This window comes from Archocentrus centrarchus, chromosome 4, assembly GCF_007364275.1.
Source record: "Archocentrus centrarchus isolate MPI-CPG fArcCen1 chromosome 4, fArcCen1, whole genome shotgun sequence".
NCBI lineage: Eukaryota > Metazoa > Chordata > Actinopteri > Cichliformes > Cichlidae > Archocentrus > Archocentrus centrarchus.
Genome location: NC_044349.1, coordinates 5,249,955 through 5,271,566, shown reverse-complemented (window position 1 = coordinate 5,271,566; position 21,612 = coordinate 5,249,955). Strand labels below are relative to the sequence as shown.

Here is a 21,612-nt window from a genome sequence, read left to right as displayed (position 1 = left end):
ACCAGTAGGTGATCACATGAATTGCCAGAAGCTACTAGGTCTTTAATTGTAGTTCATGAATTTGACAAGTATTGAATGCCAAGAATCAGCCTGAAGAAATTTAAACTGGAGTTGAAGGAAAACCGTAATCATATTGAGAAGTTAAATCCAAGTTTAGTACTGTAGTTTAATGTCTTGCAACTGAAGGCTTTCAGCTAAATTGCTGTCATTCCTGAAATATTTGGGAATGTTGTTGAAAATGTTAAAATACAATGAATGATTCTCCTAAACATGGAGGAGAATGAAAGTGCAGAAAATTGTGGACAGAATGAATCTGCTGTTGTGGCAGCCAATGGGAGGAGCCACAGAAGCAGGGACTTATGGGAGTGTTCATGCTGATGTTTGCGAGTTTTAGTTATTGGTCTTTATCAGTTATTCAGTGAAGTTTTGTTGGTTTCACTGTGATTGGTGGTTTGTGATGTCAATGTGATGTCAGTATGTTGTTATTCAGTGTGGCTGATAATGGGCCACCATGACTGAAGTGGCTATGGCAGCTGATGACCTCTGGCCATTTTTCCCTGTTCATACCGTTCTGACATTGTGTCATTAAAGCTGCTGCTTCTCTGGTTAGCCACTAGAGTGAATGCAGTCACGGTAAATTAAAGGTACAAGATATTTTTTTTTTTTTTTTTTGTCAGCTGAAATTTGCTAAAGTGTTAATATAAAAGGTTTTAAAGGGTCAAAAATAGCTTGAAGAAATAAACAGACACTAATATTTTGTCCTAAACATGAAGGAGAAAAAAGGTGCAGAAAACTGTGGAAAAAATGAGTTTAATATCATTGAATATGAAAAGATTTAAAGTTCAAAACCCAATGGACAATCTTTTAAGTTTAGGGTAAAGTGGGACTTGAACCTGCTTTCTCTGCATTCATGGTCCAGTGTTTCTACCACTGAGCCAACAGGAGTCTTATACAAGCAGTGAGGTTTGCATGCATACATATTGGAGAGCTCTCCCAAGCTGAATGCTTGCAAATGGGCCAATTGAAACCACCTGCAAGGTGCACTGCCTACCTGCTGAGGTGCATGGACTGTTTATGCTGATGTTTGGGAATTTTAGTTATTGGTCCTCATCAGTTATTCAGTGATGTCTTGTTGGTTTCAGTGTGATTGTTGGTTTGTGATGTCAATGTGTGGTTATTGAGGGTGGCTGATAATGGGCCACCATGACTGAAGTGGCTATGGCAGCTGATGACCTCTGGCCATTTTTCCTGACCATGCTGTTCTGACCTTGTGTTATTAAAACTGCTGCTTCTCTGGTTAACCACTAGGGTGAGCGCAGTCACAGCAAATTAAAGCAACAACATTTTTTTTTTTTTTTTGTTCAGCTGAAACTTGCTTAAGTGTTAATATAAAAAGTTTTATAGGGTCAAATGGCTTGAAGAAACAAACACACACACAAAAACTTTGTGCTAAACATGAAGGAGAAACAAGGTGCAGAAAACTGTGAAAAAAGTGAGTTAAATATCTTTGAATATGAAGAGATTTAAAGTTCCAAACCCAATGGAAAATCTTTTAAGTTTGGGGTAAAGTGGGACTTGAACCTGCTCTCTCTGCTTTTTCTGCATTCATGGTCCAGTGTTTCTACCACTGAGCCAACAGGAGTCTCATACAAGCAGTGAGGTTTGCATGCATACATATTGGAGAGCTCTCCCAAGCTGAATGCTTGCAAATGCGCCAATTGAAAACACCTGCGAGGTGCACTGCTTACCTGCTGAGGTGCGTGCACTCTGGCCAAATTTGACTCGGCGCAACTGTCAAATAAGTGCTTCTAAATCAAAAACCGTAGCTCCTATCAAAATCATTTTTGAACTGTGAGCACCACAAGGACCTGCTCTAAACAGTGGTGTCATTTTTATTTTCCTGGGCTCAAAAGTGTGGTTGTGGGAGCAGTTTAAAAAAGGTGCTCATTTCTGCTTTGGAGAAAATCACCTCTCAGAAATTACTATGGAGGTTAATGAAGGAGTTGGAAGGTACTCTCTCTGTTTGAATGCTTACAGTTTAAAAAGTGTACATTTGACAGGGTTTAAAGACACATTTTTTGAAAGTAGAGAAGCAGCTCTACATTTTGAGCAAAAAATCATGGCTGTAGAGTGAAGAGTGTGGACACAGCGGCAGTTTAGAAATAAATTTTCCATCTGAAAGTTTTGAAGTCTCCCACTCTACTAATCAGGCTCCCACTCTAGCAAATGCAATACACAACCATTATAAACTCTGAAACGCCTGAAAAACATCCTCAAACTTAAATGCTCACTGTGCTTAAACCGGAAAAGATTTTAAAACACAAAGTAATAGCTGAATAGCTGAAAGGCTTGGCTTCATTTTAAAGCTTAAATGGTTTCTCTAGCTTAAGGTATGCTGAAGTTATTAGCTTTCAAAGCCTGAAAGGATTTTTAAAGGATTTGAAACTTCCCCATTCATTTTCAATGGGGCTAAAAATTCAGAAAAATATTAATATAAAATCAATGCTTAAAGATTTGAACCAGAAAAGTAATAGCCCACTTCTCCTGAAGAAGCTGAACGTTTTGATACCTTAATTATTTTTGTAGCTTAAGCGGTTTTTGAGTTTTTAGCGGTCAAAAAACGTACGGAAGAACATATAATAATAATAACTAGAAAAAGCATTTCCTGAAGAAAATGCACTGTGAATGCTGCATGCTGAAAGATTGGAGCTGAAATGCCAAGAAAGGCTTCAAACAGCTGGAACTTTATTTGCTGAATGAGCTTCAATGAACTGCTGAATACCTGAACTGCTGAACTGTTGAATACCTGAACTGCTGAACTGCTGAACTGCTGAATTGCTGAACTGCTGAATACCTGAACTGCTGAATTGCTGAACTGCTGAATTGCTGAATACCTGAATTGCTGAACTGCTGCATTGCTGAACCGCTGAATTGCTGAAATGCTGAATTGCTGAACTTCTGAATACCTGAACTGCTGAACTGTTGAATACCTGAACTGCTGAATTGCTGAACTGCTGAATTGCTGAACTGCTGAATACCTGAACTGCTGAATTGCTGAACTGCTGAATTGCTGAATACCTGAATTGCTGAACTGCTGAATTGCTGAACCGCTGAATTGCTGAACTGCTGAATTGCTGAACTGCTGAATTGCTGAATTGCTGAACTGCTGAATTGCTGAACTGCTGAGAAAACTGCTGAACAGCTGCTAAACTGCTGACCAGCTGTTAATAATGCTTCAAACAGCTGAAACTTTATTTGCTGAATGATTGGAGCTGAAATGCCAAGAAAGGCTTCAAAGAGCTGAAACTTTATTTGCTGAATGAGCTTCAATGAACTGCTGAATTGCTGAACTGCTGAGTACCTGAACTGCTGAATTGCTAAACTGCTGAATTGCTGAACTGCTGAACAGCTGTTAAAAATGCTGAACAGGTGTTAAAACTGCTGAAAGGCTGTTAATAATGCTTCAAACAGCTGAAACTTTATTTGCTGAATGATTGGAGCTGAAATGCCAGGAAATGCTTCAGAGCTGAATTCTGATTGGCTGAAAGAGTTAAAGCAGCTGACAAATGCTGAAAATGAATTTTAAATGCAAAACAGCTAAAATTGTCAAGAAAGTAACTAAATTAAATTCGATTTGCTTAAAGGGCAGAAAAACAACCTGAAGAAATTTTAACGGCAGCTGAAGAAAAACCATAAAAGACATTGAAATGGGTAAAATGGGCCACCATGAGTGAGATGGCTATGGCAGCTGATGACCTTGGGCCATTTTTCCTGTTCAAGTTTGTCTAACTTAAGTGCAATACCTATGTGCAACCAGTAGGTGAGCACAGGGTTGGCGAAGAGTTAGAAGATTTCATTCTTAAATTAAGTTTGTTTAATTGCCACTCACTATAAAGAGATGTGAAAGTTAAAAAAATGATAAATCCCTGGAGACATTTAAACTGCAGCTGAACAAAAACCATCAAAGATATTGAAAGGGCACCACCATGACTCAAGTGGTTATGGCAGTAAATGATGATGGCCCATTTTTCATGTTTAAGGTGTTCCCACTTTGTCTAAATTAAATGCAGCTTTTCTCTGTAACCAGTAGGTGATCACATGAATTGTCAGAAGCTACAAGGTCTTTAATTGTAGTTCATGAATTTAACAAGTATTGAATGCCAAGAATCAGCCTGAAGAAATTTAAACTGGAGTTAAAGAAAAACCGTAATCATATTGAGAAGTTAAATCCAAGTTTAGTACTGTAGTTTAATGTCTTGCAACTGAAGGCTTTCAGCTGAATTGCTGTCATTCCTGAAATATTTGGGAATGTTGTTGAAAATGTTAAAATACAATGAATGATTCTCCTAAACATGGAGGAGAATGAAAGTGCAGAAAATTGTGGACAGAATGAATCTGCTGTTGTGGCAGCCAATGGGAGGAGCCACAGAAGCAGGGACTTATGGGAGTGTTCATGCTGATGTTTGCGAGTTTTAGGTATTGGTCTTTATCAGTTATTCAGTGAAGTTTTGTTGGTTTCACTGTGATTGTTGGTTTGTGATGTCAATGTGATGTCAATATGTTGTTATTCAGTGTGGCTGATAATGGGCCACCATGACTGAAGTGGCTATGGCAGCTGATGACCTCTGCCCATTTTTCCTGTTCATACCATTCTGACATTGTGTCATCAAAGCTGCTGCTTCTCTGGTTAGCCACTAGAGTGAATGCAGTCACAGCAAATTAAAGCAACAAAATTTTTTTTTTTTTTTTTTTTGTTCAGCTGAAATTTGCTTAAGTGTTAATATAAAAGGTTTTAAAGGGTCAAAAATAGCTTGAAGAAATAAACAGACACTAATATTTTGTCCTAAACATGAAGGAGAAAAAAGGTGCAGAAAACTGTGGAAAAAATGAGTTTAATATCATTGAATATGAAAAGATTTAAAGTTCAAAACCCAATGGACAATCTTTTAAGTTTAGGGTAAAGTGGGACTTGAACCTGCTCTCTCTCTGCTTCTTCTGCATTTATGGTCCAGTGTTTCTACCACTGAGCCAACAGGAGTCTCATACAAGCAGTGAGGTTTGCATGCATACATATTGGAGAGCTCTCCCAAGCTGAATGCTTGCAAATGCGCCAATTGAAAACACCTGCCAGGTGCACTGCCTACCTGCTGAGGTGCATGGACTGTTTATGCTGATGTTTGGGAATTTTAGTTATTGGTCCTCATCAGTTATTCAGTGATGTCTTGTTGGTTTCAGTGTGATTGTTGGTTTGTGATGTCAATGTGTGGTTATTGAGGGTGGCTGATAATAGGCCACCATGACTGAAGTGGCTATGGTAGCTGATGACCTCTGGCCATTTTTCCTGACCATGCTGTTCTGACTTTGTTTTATTAAAACTGCTGCTTCTCTGGTTAACCACTAGGGTGAGTGCAGTCACAGCAAATTAAAGCAAAAACTTTTTTTTTTTTTTTTTGTTCACCTGAAACTTGCTAAAGTGTTAATGTAAAAAGTTTTAAAGGGTCAAATGGCTTGAAGAAACAAACACACACACAAAAACTTTGTGCTAAACATGAAGGAGAAATAAGGTGCAGAAAACTGTGAGAAAAATGAGTTAAATATCTTTGAATATGAAGAGATTTAAAGTTCCAAACCCAATGGAAAATCTTTTAAGTTTGGGGTAAAGTGGGACTTGAACCTGCTCTCTCTGCTTTTTCTGCATTCATGGTCCAGTGTTTCTACCACTGAGCCAACAGGAGTCTCATACAAGCAGTGAGGTTTGCATGCATACATATTGGAGAGCTCTCCCAAGCTGAATGCTTGCAAATGCGCCAATTGAAAACACCTGCGAGGTGCACTGCTTACCTGCTGAGGTGCGTGCACTCTGGCCAAATTTGACTCGGCGCAACTGTCAAATAAGTGCTTCTAAATCAAAAACCGTAGCTCCTATCAAAATCATTTTTGAACTGTGAGCACCACAAGGACCTGCTCTAAACAGTGGTGTCATTTTTATTTTCCTGGGCTCAAAAGTGTGGTTGTGGGAGCAGTTTAAAAAAGGTGCTCATTTCTGCTTTGGAGAAAATCACCTCTCAGAAATTACTATGGAGGTTAATGAAGGAGTTGGAAGGTACTCTCTCTGTTTGAATGCTTACAGTTTAAAAAGTGTACATTTGACAGGGTTTAAAGACACATTTTTTGAAAGTAGAGAAGCAGCTCTACATTTTGAGCAAAAAATCATGGCTGTAGAGTGAAGAGTGTGGACACAGCGGCAGTTTAGAAATAAATTTTCCATCTGAAAGTTTTGAAGTCTCCCACTCTACTAATCAGGCTCCCACTCTAGCAAATGCAATACACAACCATTATAAACTCTGAAACGCCTGAAAAACCTCCTCAAACTTAAATGCTCACTGTGCTTAAACCGTAAAAGATTTTAAAACACAAAGTAATAGCTGAATAGCTGAAAGGCTTGGCTTCATTTTAAAGCTTAAATGGTTTCTCTAGCTTAAGGTATGCTGAAGTTATTAGCTTTTAAAGCCTGAAAGGATTTTTAAAGGATTTGAAACTTCCCCATTCATTTTCAATGGGGCTAAAAATTCAGAAAAATATTAATATAAAATCAATGCTTAAAGATTAGAACCAGAAAAGTAATAGCCCACTTCTCCCGAAGAAGCTGAACGTTTTGATACCTTAATTATTTTTGTAGCTTAAGCGGTTTTTGAGTTTTTAGCGGTCAAAAAACGTACGGAAGAACATATAATAATAAATAACTAGAAAAAGCATTTCCTGAAGAAAATGCACTGTGAATGCTGCATGCTGAAAGATTGGAGCTGAAATGCCAAGAAAGGCTTCAAACAGCTGGAACTTTATTTGCTGAATGAGCTTCAATGAACTGCTGAATACCTGAACTGCTGAACTGTTGAATACCTGAACTGCTGAACTGCTGAATTGCTGAACTGCTGAATTGCTGAACTGCTGAATACCTGAACTGCTGAATTGCTGAACTGCTGAATTGCTGAATACCTGAATTGCTGAACTGCTGCATTGCTGAACAGCTGAATTGCTGAACTGCTGAATTGCTGAACTTCTGAATACCTGAACTGCTGAAATGGTGAATACCTGAACTGCTGAATTGCTTAAGTGCTGAATTGCTGAACTGCTGAATACCTGAACTGCTGAACTGCTGAATTGCTGAACTGCTGAATACCTGAATTGCTGAACTGCTGAATTGCTGAACCGCTGAATTGCTGAACTGCTGAATTGCTGAACTGCTGAGAAAACTGCTGAACAGCTGCTAAACTGCTGAACAGCTGTTAATAATGCTTCAAACAGCTGAAACTTTATTTGCTGAATGATTGGAGCTGAAATGCCAAGAAATGCTTCAAAGAGCTGAAACTTTATTTGCTGAATGAGCTTCAATGAACTGCTGAATTGCTGAACTGCTGAGTACCTGAACTGCTGAATTGCTAAACTGCTGAATTGCTGAACTGCTGAATTGCTGAACTGCTGAACAGCTGTTAAAAATGCTGAACAGGTGTTAAAACTGCTGAAAGGCTGTTAATAATGCTTCAAACAGCTGAAACTTTATTTGCTGAATGATTGGAGCTGAAATGCCAGGAAATGCTTCAGAGCTGAATTCTGATTGGCTGAAAGAGTTAAAGCAGCTGACAAATGCTGAAAATGAATTTTAAATGCAAAACAGCTAAAATTGTCAAGAAAGTAACTAAATTAAATTCGATTTGCTTAAAGGGCAGAAAAACAACCTGAAGAAATTTTAACGGCAGCTGAAGAAAAACCATAAAAGACATTGAAATGGGTAAAATGGGCCACCATGAGTGAGATGGCTATGGCAGCTGATGACCTTGGGCCATTTTTCCTGTTCAAGTTTGTCTAACTTAAGTGCAATACCTATGTGCAACCAGTAGGTGAGCACAGGGTTGGCGAAGAGTTAGAAGATTTCATTCTTAAATTAAGTTTGTTTAATTGACACTCACTATAAAGAGATGTGAAAGTTAAAAAAATGATAAATCCCTAGAGACATTTAAACTGCAGCTGAACAAAAACCATCAAAGATATTGAAAGGGCACCACCATGACTCAAGTGGTTATGGCAGTAAATGATGATGGCCCATTTTTCATGTTTAAGGTGTTCCCACTTTGTCTAAATTAAATGCAGCTTTTCTCTGTAACCAGTAGGTGATCACATGAATTGTCAGAAACTACAAGGTCTTTAATTGTAGTTCATGAATTTAACAAGTATTGAATGCCAAGAATCAGCCTGAAGAAATTTAAACTGGAGTTAAAGAAAAACCGTAATCATATTGAGAAGTTAAATCCAAGTTTAGTACTGTAGTTTAATGTCTTGCAACTGAAGGCTTTCAGCTGAATTGCTGTCATTCCTGAAATATTTGGGAATGTTGTTGAAAATGTTAAAATACAATGAATGATTCTCCTAAACATGGAGGAGAATGAAAGTGCAGAAAATTGTGGACAGAATGAATCTGCTGTTGTGGCAGCCAATGGGAGGAGCCACAGAAGCAGGGACTTATGGGAGTGTTCATGCTGATGTTTGCGAGTTTTAGGTATTGGTCTTTATCAGTTATTCAGTGAAGTTTTGTTGGTTTCACTGTGATTGTTGGTTTGTGATGTCAATGTGATGTCAATATGTTGTTATTCAGTGTGGCTGATAATGGGCCACCATGACTGAAGTGGCTATGGCAGCTGATGACCTCTGCCCATTTTTCCTGTTCATACCATTCTGACATTGTGTCATCAAAGCTGCTGCTTCTCTTGTTAGCCACTAGAGTGAATGCAGTCACAGCAAATTAAAGCAATAAGATTTTTTTTTTTTTTTGTTCAGCTGAAATTTGCTAAAGTGTTAATATAAAAAGTTTTAAAGGGTCAAATGGCTTGAAGAAACAAACACACTCTAAAACTTTGTGCTAAACATGAAGGAGAAATAAGGTGCAGAAAACTGAAAAAAATTAGTTAAATATCTTTGAATATGAAGAGATTTAAAGTTCCAAACCCAATGGAAAATCTTTTAAGTTTGGGGTAAAGTGGGACTTGAACCTGCTCTCTCTGCTTTTTCTGCATTCATGGTCCAGGGTTTCTACCACTCAGCCAACAGGAGTCTCATACAAGCAGTGAGGTTTGCATGCATACATATTGGAGAGCTCCTCCAAGCTGAATGCTTGCAAATGCGCCAATTGAAAACACCTGCGAGGTGCACTGCTTACCTGCTGAGGTGCGTGCACTCTGGCCAAATTTGACTCGGCGCAACTGTCAAATAAGTGCTTCTAAATCAAAAACCGTAGCTCCTATCAAAATCATTTTTGAACTGTGAGCACCACAAGGACCTGCTCTAAACAGTGGTGTCATTTTTATTTTCCTGGGCTCAAAAGTGTGGTTGTGGGAGCAGTTTAAAAAAGGTGCTCATTTCTGCTTTGGAGAAAATCACCTCTCAGAAATTACTATGGAGGTTAATGAAGGAGTTGGAAGGTACTCTCTCTGTTTGAATGCTTACAGTTTAAAAAGTGTACATTTGACAGGGTTTAAAGACACATTTTTTGAAAGTAGAGAAGCAGCTCTACATTTTGAGCAAAAATCATGGCTGTAGAGTGAAGAGTGTGGACACAGCGGCAATTTAGAAATAAATTTTCCATCTGAAAGTTTTGAAGTCTCCCACTCTACTAATCAGGCTCCCACTCTAGCAAATGCAATACACAACCATTATAAACTCTGAAACGCCTGAAAAACATCCTCAAACTTAAATGCTCACTGTGCTTAAACCGGAAAAGATTTTAAAACACAAAGTAATAGCTGAATAGCTGAAAGGCTTGGCTTCATTTTAAAGCTTAAATGGTTTCTCTAGCTTAAGGTATGCTGAAGTTATTAGCTTTCAAAGCCTGAAAGGATTTTTAAAGGATTTGAAACTTCCCCATTCATTTTCAATGGGGCTAAAAATTCAGAAAAATATTAATATAAAATCAATGCTTAAAGATTTGAACCAGAAAAGTAATAGCCCACTTCTCCTGAAGAAGCTGAACGTTTTGATACCTTAATTATTTTTGTAGCTTAAGCGGTTTTTGAGTTTTTAGCGGTCAAAAAACGTACGGAAGAACATATAATAATAATAATAATAAATAATAAAGATTACAAGAACAATACTGTGAATGCTTGCAGCATTCACAGTAATAAAGATTACAAGAACAATACTGTGAATGCTTGCAGCATTCACAGTAATAATAAATAATAAAGATTACAAGAACAATACTGTGAATGCTTGCAGCATTCACAGTAATAACATCTGGAAGGTCTGGGTTCGATATATATATATATAAAAATGTACATAACTAGTAAAACATAGTTTAAAGCCAAACACAAGAAAAAAGTGAAAATTTGTTACCAGCATGGATTTCTGCTGTAACTTCCTGAATATATTTGAGGTAGAACATTTGAATAAACACAACCTCAGCTGTAGCACATCCCAGATTGCCATTGTGTGGAGACACACAGTGCATTGAACAGCATGAGTTTCTGTATTTTTGGTGAAAATCCGGATGTGCAAGTGGCCAAAGTGACAGGTGAAAACCTTTGAAGCAGTCCAGAGGTGAACAAGGAGATGACTTTGAAGGAGAGATCAGCAAAATTTGGATCTCATCACAGGCGTCTCATTGAGTGTGTGTGTGTGTGTGTGTGTGTGTGTGTGTGTGTGTGTGTGTGTGTGTGTGTGTGTGTGTGTGTGTGTGTGTGTGTGTGTGTGTGTGTGTGTTGGTCTGTGAAACTTTTTAGCAATGTTATCATGGTGCCATTGTTCACATTAATGAAAAAACACTGAGTTTCTAGTTGATCACAGCCCCTGTTTTTATCACCTGTTCTAATTCTTCTTGTGTTGTGTTGTTGATTCCAGTTTTCGCTTTGAGATACGACAGTTTAATAAGTCCCAGGAAGAGTGGCACTTAGTGTGACCACGTTTATATGCCAGTAGTACCAAAAAGCATGTTTTTTTTCCCCATCAAACAAAGCAGTAAGGAGTATTTTTAGGCTTTGCAATTGAAACAAAAAAAACATATGAAAGAAATGTCATCAGTTCCATTGTGGAAGTCCTAAAGGTAAACTAAAGCAAAATCTGAAGTGTTGTCAACACGTTCCCTGGTGCCCTCAAACACCTACACACTTCACACAGTCACATGTCCTCAGACAGCACTAACAGATTGTACAGCCTGTAGACGCACTCCACATATACAGCTATAGATGCACTCATTCCTGCTTGTATTGTGCCCAACCTGGCAAGAAGTAGAGGGTGATGCTAGAGTGAATATCATGGATGAGTCAACACAAAGAAACAGCACAACAACACTGGTGGGCTGAGCTACTTTTATCCGCTGTCTCATGCCTGGATGGCTTAGGTTTCGTACTGCAGTCGGGGGACACGTGGCTCTGAGTGGGGTCTGAGAGGGCAGACACGGAGATTCGGCAGTTGGACGAGCCCTCAGATGAAGCTCTTTTACACCATTGTTCCAGCCATTACAGCAGCCAGCGCTGGTCGCCCTCCCTGCCCTGATCTGAGAGCACCGGGCAGGGATACGTTATCTGCAGAATCCCCTCCAGCCCTTCCAAAGACGAGCTCGCTTTCACATGCTGATGAGCCCAGAGATCACCCACACACTCAAACTGTACATTGCACACACATTGTGAAAGAACCTCACGTGCATGCAAAGAGAGGTCTGTACGTACACACTCACTGTCAGGGTGTATTAAATAACACAAGCGCCGTCACGCACAGCCAATGAGCTTATCTGAAGAACTAATTATCATGGCAATGAGAGGAGAGGGGAGAAAAAAAGGGGGAGATGGTGTGCTGGATGAAGGCATGTCTAGTTGAGGAGATGAGGAAGAGGAAATGATGTTTGAGGGAAAATAAACTCAGGAGGAGGATGAAAGGAGGAAGAGCGACCAAATGTAGAAGAGAGAAGAGGAGAGGGGATGGAGAACTGGGTTGAACAGCGGGGAGTCACAAGAAGAAAAAAAAAAAGTGTGCATCAAGTCATGCTTTGCACTCAGGAGAACGTTTGTGTAGCAGAACAGTTGTCCAACCCTGAGTGAACAATATAAACAAAAATGAACTTTGTGAAGAGCAGTTCCCAACCCTGGAACTGTGTCTAACAAAGCCCACTGAATGATAACAAATGCCACAGTTCAGTTTAACATGAGGTATAACAGAGCCACAGGCATGAATATCCATTCAGCAGTGAGTGGATAATCAGTGGATGCTGAGTGCACAATTCCCCGCGGGCTATATGGGAACTTTGTTTTTTTTGCCAAAGTCAAAAAACATACAGAACACTTTTTTTTTTTTTTTTTTTGACTATTTTATTTATGAAGCGCCAAAATGATGGTACATGCTTCCAAGTACAGTCAACACTAAAATAGTCTTTTAGTGTGTCAGAATAATTTTGTTAATTTTATTAATGAAATGGAGTGCTCGTGATTCAACGGCTTCATCTATAAATAACAGAAAATGTAATAAACTACCTTTTTCTAGTCTCTTTCAGTTCACACTCAGTAATTATAAAGTAATGAACCGAAGTTGCTGCTGTAATTACTTTGGTTTTACAAGACTCAAAATATTCCAGTAGCTTAAATAAGGTAAATGACTGAATTTGATTACATTTTTATAACTTTTTTCCCCTGTTCTGTGTACTAATCACAAAAATATGCACTGCATATTAGCAGAGGAGGCCTTTGTCTCACAATCACTGAGGGTCACCCAGGCTGCCCCACCATCTGTGTTAACGCTTTCTAAAGTTCAACCAGTGCATGTTGTTTTGATGGTGTTTATGTTTGAATGACTAAAATAAGCATTATGATTCTTCCCATAATTTTTAAAAATGTTATTCCTTCAGGGATGCTCAATATAATAGTTTTTCCAAGACATAGCAGCTGTTCTCTTCAGTCATTTGTAAATGGCTCATAAAAAGCCCGGCCTATGTATGCACCATTTCTCAATTTGCAACAGTCTCCCCACAAAGTTCTTTTCATCTCTTAGTGTAATTAACTTTAACAAAGTCATCTGAAAAAAGGTGAAGCTGAACCGGGAAGCAAAGACGACGGGAGGGATTTGTGTCAGCAGCAGAGAGCGTGGATAACGGCCGGGCAGCAGAGCACTGACGGCTCGGTAGAAAGGGTGAGAATTAAGAATGATAATGAAGGAAAAGGTGAGAGCAGTGCTGGCAGCAGGTTATGAATGGCAAGTTTTTAAGGGGAGGACAAGAGCTGTGCTCCTTCCAAACTGGTGGCAGTGAGGTTTAAGTAGAGGGGGAGGACAGGACTAATAGCTGGGTGGAAGTGGACTATATTTGGGAAAAGAGGCTGATGAGGATAAAGGTGGCAGGCAGTGGAGATGATATATACTACAGCAGGAGCAGCATAAAATAACAAAATATGAACCTAATTGCACAAAAATGTAATGAGGTACTTGATCGCATTAGAGATGCATAAATTAATCTGGAATAAAGTTTGTTCAAATGTACACCAGGTCAAAAACACCTTTAGCAGTTTAAACATTGTATCTAATTTTCACTTCCCTGTTAGTGGGAGAGTTTGAAGAGGAAGACGAGTAAAGGCTTCAGGACAGAGAAACTGAGAGAGCTGCACCTCCAGCTTTTCTTAACAGCCAGGGGTCAACATATACTGTCATATTTTTTTTTGGCTCATCCTTCGAGAATGAAGGGGGTCCAGTTACCAGTCTGGTAACTGGACCCCCATCAAAATTACAGTTTCTTCCTGAAAATAGAAGGTATACACTCACAGGTCTGTCATTCCTTTTTTCCTGTGTTCAGCACCTCGGTCAGTGGTTGCTGTTTTTGAAGTGCTTGATAAATAAAGTTGGCTTTGCTTTGCTACTGTCGCCTTCCCATCAGCTCGAAGCAGTCTGGCCGTTCTCCTCTGACCGCTGATATCAACATTTGCACCAAAACAACTGGATATTTTTTCTTTTTCACACCATTCTCTGTAAACCCAAGGGATGGTTGTTTCTGAAATGGCATGTGATTTGCTTATTAGATAAACGCATTAATGAGAAGTTGAAGAGGTGTTCCTAATGAAGTGGTTGGTGAGTGTATTTCCACTATGTGTGTGCAGAGATTCATGGCTTCATGTACAGCTCAGTGAAGAGTGCTAATGTGCTCACTGGCTTTATGCATTTGAATTATTGGACAGATATGATGCTAATTCATGTCATCGAGTGTAAACAAGAAAAAAAAAAGACAGCACAGATCAAGCTTTCGTGAACATCTGCTGTGCACATCCATCAGTGCGTTAGGAATCGCACTGGGAAACCAGTTTGGCTATTGATTGGCTCATTGGGGACTTTGGATCTTTGCCCTTATGGAATTCTCCCACAGATTTCCATCAGCGTATCTCTCTTTAAATGTCTTCAGTCTTTACTTCTCAGCCATATCCCAGCATCTTCTCAGCTATTCCAACACCTTACGTGACACCACCATCACTGATTTACCCATGAATTCTTACCATTCACACATCTGAGATTTAAGAAGTATTTGGACATGCTCAGAATCATGCTCGTCCCGGGCAGATGGATTCACTACCCATCTTTGCTTTCCTCAGTTATAGAGTTTACATTGAATTGGGTAAGGAAAACAACTCCAGGTATTGGAGTCGGGGGGGAAGCAACTGTGACAGTGTTATAGCTATGACAGTGACAGCTGAAGGCAACAGGAATCACAGGACTGAGAAATGATTTTTGTCATATATTAAGTTAAATCAACATTTCTGTCATTTCTTTTATAATTATAATTTACTTTTTTAAAATGTTCTCTGTGGCAGAGCAAACCCGTTTCAGTGCATTGATCTGACACATTATTGCAGCTTTCAACAGTGTTTTACTAAATTAACACGTTTGGATTGGTGGAAATATTAACAACAACAAAAGTAGTCTTTAACAAATAAAAGGAAAATTGATATTTCCATTTAAATTTTGATTAACAGTGATGAGGACAGAAGCAGAAGAGTAGGAGCGCTCGCTGTGAACTGTCGTTATTTTGATGTTGTGTCACGGGTGGGGGGCAATTTTGTTGCTCTTCACATTTATTATCTGCTGTGTAAAAACTCAGACATCACCACAGATGTTTGTAAAAATATATTAACAGCAACAAGAACTCGATACAAAGCAAAACCAAAAAAGTGGAAACTCTCAGGGAGCACGAGTGTGGCAAAATGAAAACTAGCCGCATATTTTAGTATACTGTGGCTGTATGGATATTTTTCTTACATGCATTTATGTGTGTCCACCCATGTGTGTGTGCGTACATGCTCACGCCTACATGTGTGTGTGTGTGCAGGTGTGCGTGCTTATCCACCTGTATGTGTATGTACTTTCCTGGGCTCAGCTCGGGAGCTAACAGGTGCAGAGAAGACGCCCACCGTCACTGAAGAGACTGACATCGATGCAGAGGAGGCGAACCAGGCACCGGCAGCAGAGGATCTGAACCTCAACAGGGGAGTGACTGACCTGGACGCCACAGCCAAGACAGACCTGAACCACTCAGAAAACAAGGTACAGTAAACCAACACTGTGGGTACACATATGCAGTGTGGTACCTATGGCCAGCTGAGGTTCATGTATATTCTTTGTATGTATGGCAGCAATGTGAGAGCTCTTTGTTTGGTTAGCAAGACTAGCAAAGTGCTTTATTCTGTGCATTTGAAACACTTTATCTACCGTGCATACATGGTTATTTTAGAATTGTACGTTAATCTCACACACATTTTCCTCGGACTGCGCAAGTCTGCAGGAGGGTAACAAAGGTTTACATGGGCCGCATTTTACTTCTTAAAGCCTCCTTTTCAAGCGATAGGAAACAGAAAGGCCCCCGGAGACCAGGAGAGTCAAACAAGTTATGCTACTGTTACAAGGAAGATGGCAGTTGGAGACCACAGCACAACCAAAATTATTCCCGCTGTGTGCAACAGACTGTCTTTTTGTCTTTGAAGTGTTGTTTTTGAAGACAGGGACCGGGTCCCCAACCGCTCGCAGTCAGTTTCCATCTTCAAAGTGACTTTGGTGCATCAAGACCGTCATAAAACAGCAATGAGACAAAGTCAGTCTGCTATCAGTTGCGACCGAATGAGGTCAAGTTGCAATTACATGCAATAATGAGGCAGTTAACTGTGATGAATCAGCAAACGAGTTGTGTTCGTCAGCGGATTGATTGCAGCGTGTTTGCAATCTGTGTTTATACATTAGACAGCAGTTATTTGCAGACCTTTGCCAATCTGTCTGAGAGTGACTTCAGTCCATCTGAGTCAGACCACGACTGTATGGAGACAGGTTGCCTAATTGTCTTGTGATCAAAAGTGGTTGAGGGTGTTGTACACTCAACGTCTGGGCAACCAGTTGGTCACCACAGCTGCTTACAATCGGCTCCCAAATGCAAACCACCAGGCAACCACCATTTTTATTAATTTTTTTCTCTTATTTGTAAGAGGCTGCGGTTCTATTTTTACTCTAAAGTAACTGAGCCACCGGCAGAAACCAAACTGATAATTTAAGCTGCAAAAAGCATTTTAAAAATGTATTTATTTATTTTAACTGAAATGGGTTTTTTTGGAATTAGGCCCTATTTCTATCAAATCCATGGTGTTTAACTTTATTCAGCACTATGTGTGTCATGCATTAATTTAACTGTGGCCCATCATTTACTGTATCTTAGACAGTGTGGCCTGTTGGACAAAACTGTTGCCCACCCCCTACCATAGAGAGACCACAACCTCAAAAAGCAGTAGCAGATCAAAGACAGGGTGGCAAAAAATGTGTCTTTGCATTCAAAGCTACACTTATAGTTGGGAAACCTGGCAAGAAATGAAGTATTTGCATATTGTTTCAGGTTAACTTGACTCCACAGGGTCTCCAAAGTTTATACAGACTGTAAATTTTTATTTCTCTAAGGCTCTCGTTCATATAATATTTACTTGAGAAAAATCATAAAGTTTTCATTTCCATTTGACTTTACCTGTATGTATTAAACTCTAGTAAAATCAATGTTATACCAACTCTGTGCTCGTGTATGGCATGGCTACTAAAGCAAAAAGCCTCCACTGCTTGGTTTCTTTCAGAAGCTGTCAGCAGTGTGTTAGCAGCTGAGCTCTGAGACTACCAGTTCATGTCTTTGTGTGGCCTCATAGTGCGAGAGATTTGATACAGCTCAGTCAGACCATCTGCTCTCTGGCCTGTGGAAGCTCACGACCAGCACCTATCTATAACCAGAGAAATACTCTCTGGCCTGTCGGGAGGCGTGTGAGCGTGGCTGTTTTGTCTGGCTGCCAAAGCAGCATAGTAACTGTTGTTTACTAGATTTACTGTTGTATGCAGGGGTGTAATTGTGTTTTTGTTAGAGGCAGCAGTGGGAGGACAACTGCGTGATAAGGGCAGAGATGGGGTGCTGTTTATTATGCTACTCTCTTGCTCTAGACCTAGGGTTCCATACCAAGTTGGCAACAGCGGTGCATTGTAATAATTTTAATACTTTTACTATGTTTTTATTATTTATTGCTTCTCATAGTCTGGCTTTGCTGAGTGAGACGGAGTCGTGAGTGAACACGACTTGTAAAGTATTAAATATTGACGACGTCAGTGTTAACTTTAAGCTGTAGAGTTTTGTGGATGAGTTTATCAGTCTCTCACATCAGTGTGGAAGAATTTTGGTGCACTCTTCTTTACAACGTTGCTTCAGTTCATTCAGGTTTGCGGGTGTTCGTTCATGAACAGCTCCCTTGAGGTCCCAGCAGACAGCCAGGTCGAAGTCTGGACTTTGACTGGGCCGTTTCAACACCTTGATTTGTTTCAACAGTGATTCTATTGCTGGTGTGTTTGGGGCCATTGTCCTTTTGCACAACCCAGTTTTAACCGAGCTTTAGCTGTTGGACAGATGGCCTCATATTTGACTTTAGAATACTTGGGTATACAGAGGAGTTCATGGTCAATTCAACAACTGCAAGGTGCCCAAATCATCACCCCTCCACCACCGTGCTTGCCAGTTGGTATGACGTGTTTGCACTGATATGCTGTGTTTGGCCGTAATGCACAGTACCACTTTTAGGCAGAAACCAAACATCTCTACTTTGGTCTCATCTACACAAAGGATATTTTTCCAGAGGTTTTGTGGTTTGTACAGATGCAACGTTGTAGACCTAAGCTGTGCTGCCATGTTCTTTTTAGAGAGAAGAGGCTTTCCTGGAAACCCTTCCAAACAACCTATACTTCTTCAGTCTTTTTCTAACTGTACTGTCAGGAAGTTTAACATTTAACATGCTAACTGAGGCCTGTAGAGTCTGAGATGTAGCTCTTGGGTTTTTTGCCATTTCTCTGAGCATGTATGGTCCAACCTTGGGACGAATTTACTGGGATGTCCACCCCTAGGAAGCTTGTAGCATTGATTTAATACACATCTCAATGCTCCAGACCAGCAAGTGTCTGCATTTATAGAGGTGCTCACACTCGCTGATGATCAATTATTCAAGTTAATTTGATTAGCAACACCTCGTTGCTGCTTATTTCCTTAATTCCTATGAAAGCAATAAGGGTGTACTTGGTTTTTCACGGGACTGGTCAAACTTTTTTTTCCATAACTGTATATAAGATAAAGGTAGTCACTGTGACGACCTCTTGGTTACTCGGTTTTTATTTTAATGCCTCAATGTGAGCATTTTGGAAATCTCTATCTTATTTTGGTTTTTTTGTTTGTTTAAAAAAGCATGAGTGAGTGGGCTCATGTTCCCAAAGTTTCATTAATTTTGGTTCAGACGTTTTTGGGTTATATTGCTAACAGACAGACAGACAAACAAGCAAACAGGGGTGAAAAATAACCTCCCTCCACCTATCAGTTGGTGAGGTAATGAGACATAATGAGTATATTTAAGAGATACGCCCCATAAAACCATTCACATTCTTCAGATGTCAGATACTTGTAATAGTGTTAAAGCTGAACAAGGTGTTCTTTGTCACTGGTCCCTTGACATTACCAGTCAGGACAAACTGGACCAAACAGAAAAAGCAATCCAGTCATATAACGAGTTAGGAGAGGTGGTGGTAGAACTCAACTAGAAGACCACAGTTTCCTGTCCCATTTGGGATGTTTGTGTTTTGCATTTAATTTTGTTTTCACTTTGTGTTTAGTTAGATTTATGCAACAGAACTACTTGGTTGGGTTGAAGAAATGATTGTTGTTTGGGTAAGAAGATGCTGGTTCACAACATAAGCGTGCACCCTGAAAAATCACTCTTAATTAGTTGGTTTAAATTTTATGCCAAGTTGTCCTGACTAAGTGTCCATGTGTCAGGGTTGAGAATGAGACCCATCTCTCATTATGGCTGCATTCAGTGCATGTCTTTTGTCCTGTCTCTCTCCCCTCACCCCCAACCAGTCGTGGGAGATGACCCCCCCTCCCTGAGCCTGGTTCTCCCAGAGGTTTCTTCCTGTTAAAAGGGAGTTTTTCTTTCCCACTGTTGCCAAGTGCTGCTCCCAGGGGGTCATTTTGGCTGTTAGGTTTTTCCTGTATGGTCTTTACCTTACAGTTTAAAGTGCCTTGAGGTGACTGTGTGTTGTAATTTGGTGCTATATAAATAAAATTGAATTGAATTGAATTGGAGTGCTGTATGACCTTGTGCATACTGCTGACATGACAACTACTATGCTAAAACAGCAGCAATAGACACCCTGGGAATGAAAACCAGCTCTCCAGACTCACTACTGTTTTCACTTTTCTGTAAGCTTTATTTGGTCTAGTATCTATTTTATATGAAGGAATAAGGAATATTAATAAGATTGCTGCTCTCTAGCCAGAAGTAAACAATGCACCAAGATTCATTACTGAGTGCTCTTGAGCGAAAGGCTGTGGCTTCAAGAGTTGCCAGTTTTCTGGACAAAGTTGCAACATTTGCCAAACTTTTCTCCTACTTAGCAAGTCAGAGAGTTGTCTTATTTATTCCCTCTGAAGCTCAGACGGCCACGTTAACACCAGCTGATTTGGGGTGATGTTTTTTTTTTTAATCTCTTTATGGTCTTTTTTCATAAGAATTCATAAAACGCCCTGGGCTGTACTTAACTCATGGTAACTAGGTTGTTCCTTTTTCATCCTCAGTCAATGGCAAATACTGAAACAGACAAGCTGTCAGGCAACACTCCAGGCCAGAGTTAAGTATACTTTTCATCAGGACCCAAATGAGATGTTATGTCACCTCAGGGTACAGGCTGACGGAACCATACCTGTTAACACAGCACATGAAGATGCTAAATCAGAGTTGTATAACCGAGCTACTGTATTCAGCTGGTTGACAGTCCTTGGGTCCCATTAACGTTAGTTATGAGACCCTTCATTACAGCCCCTGATTGAAAGCAACACGGCGTGAAATCACTGGAACAACGAGCTCTCAGCAATGACCTCTATTCTCAGGTCACTGGAGGGAGTGTCTGTGTGTGTGTTACACACTGTTGCATGTTCATGTACTATATGTATTCTTTTAAATGTTTTTTCCCCTCAACACATTTCATCAGTCTTAAATGTGACAGATTAAATGGAAATGCGCAATGACAAGCAGGGGAAGGTAATAGTGAATAAGATGTATGTGTGTGTGTGTGTGTGCGCCACTCTTGTGCCTTTATGTCAGTACCCATATATATGCATTTTTCTGTCACATAACCTTGTGTGTCTGTGTGTGTGTGTGTGTGTGTGTGTGTCAGTGTGTGTCTGTGTCCCTGAGCAAAGGGATTTGATTCACTACAGGGTTTCTTTGGAAGCTCATGAAAGGGAAAGCAGCCTGTGAGTGTTAAAGTTCATTCTCTTCCTGTCAGCTCCCATTAGACTGACAAATCCCTCGAGTGCCTGTGTTCAAATGATCCCAGAGGACTCAGAGAGCACACATCAATCCTACCTTAGGCTTTCTGTCCGTGAGGTTGAGTCAGGACGTTTACCTTTAAAGGGCTTCCCTCAGGGATCAGAAAGAGTATTAATACAAGATAAATTACAAAGACAAAAACCGCAGTATACAAGGGGAAGACAAAAGTGTGTTTTACACATTTCTAACTTGTTTTTTGGTGAGAGATAAATGCTTATCTAATGTCTCAGTCACACTAGAGTAAAAAAAAAGGACGGCAGTCTCCTTGTGACTATGAACAATCGGTGGTTTCCCGGTGATCTCAATAATTTTTTTTGCTGTGGGAAACCAATTGCAAGTAGTTGAAGTGACCAACTGGTCACCCAGAGGTTGAGAGTGCAATAATCTCAATCTCTCTGCAACTTCTTTCTATCGCAAGGCGATTGCACGGGTCACCCGGTGGGAGGCAGCCTGACTCCAGACAATCATGGTGCGACTCGTACCGACTGCAATCGCTCTTATACAGACGGGTGAAGGTTGGCAAATAATTGGTGTCCATAAATTAAGTGCAAATTGAGACGCAGATTGGCAACATGTTGCAATCAATCTGAGGCAGTTTGCACTGATGAGCGCAACTCTTTGCAATAGGGGACTAGACTCAACTGGTTGCACTCTGGTAAATTGCCATCCTGCAGCAACTACATCCGTATTTGTGGAGGTATTTCATTTTTAAACCTGTGAGGAT

The 21,612-nt window shown here is 40.0% G+C and overlaps 1 protein-coding gene across 1 annotated transcript in view; it reads left to right on the top strand.

Annotated features, from left to right (window-relative positions):
• Positions 1-15,439: 15,439 nt before the first annotated feature.
• The window catches only part of c6h1orf226 (chromosome 6 C1orf226 homolog), a 71,743-nt gene continuing 65,570 nt past the window's right edge, over positions 15,440-21,612 (top strand). Inside the window, exon 1 of the mRNA XM_030727711.1 lies at positions 15,440-15,552. The gene's annotated coding sequence lies outside the window, so the exon portion shown is untranslated. The remainder of the gene's footprint in view (positions 15,553-21,612) is intronic.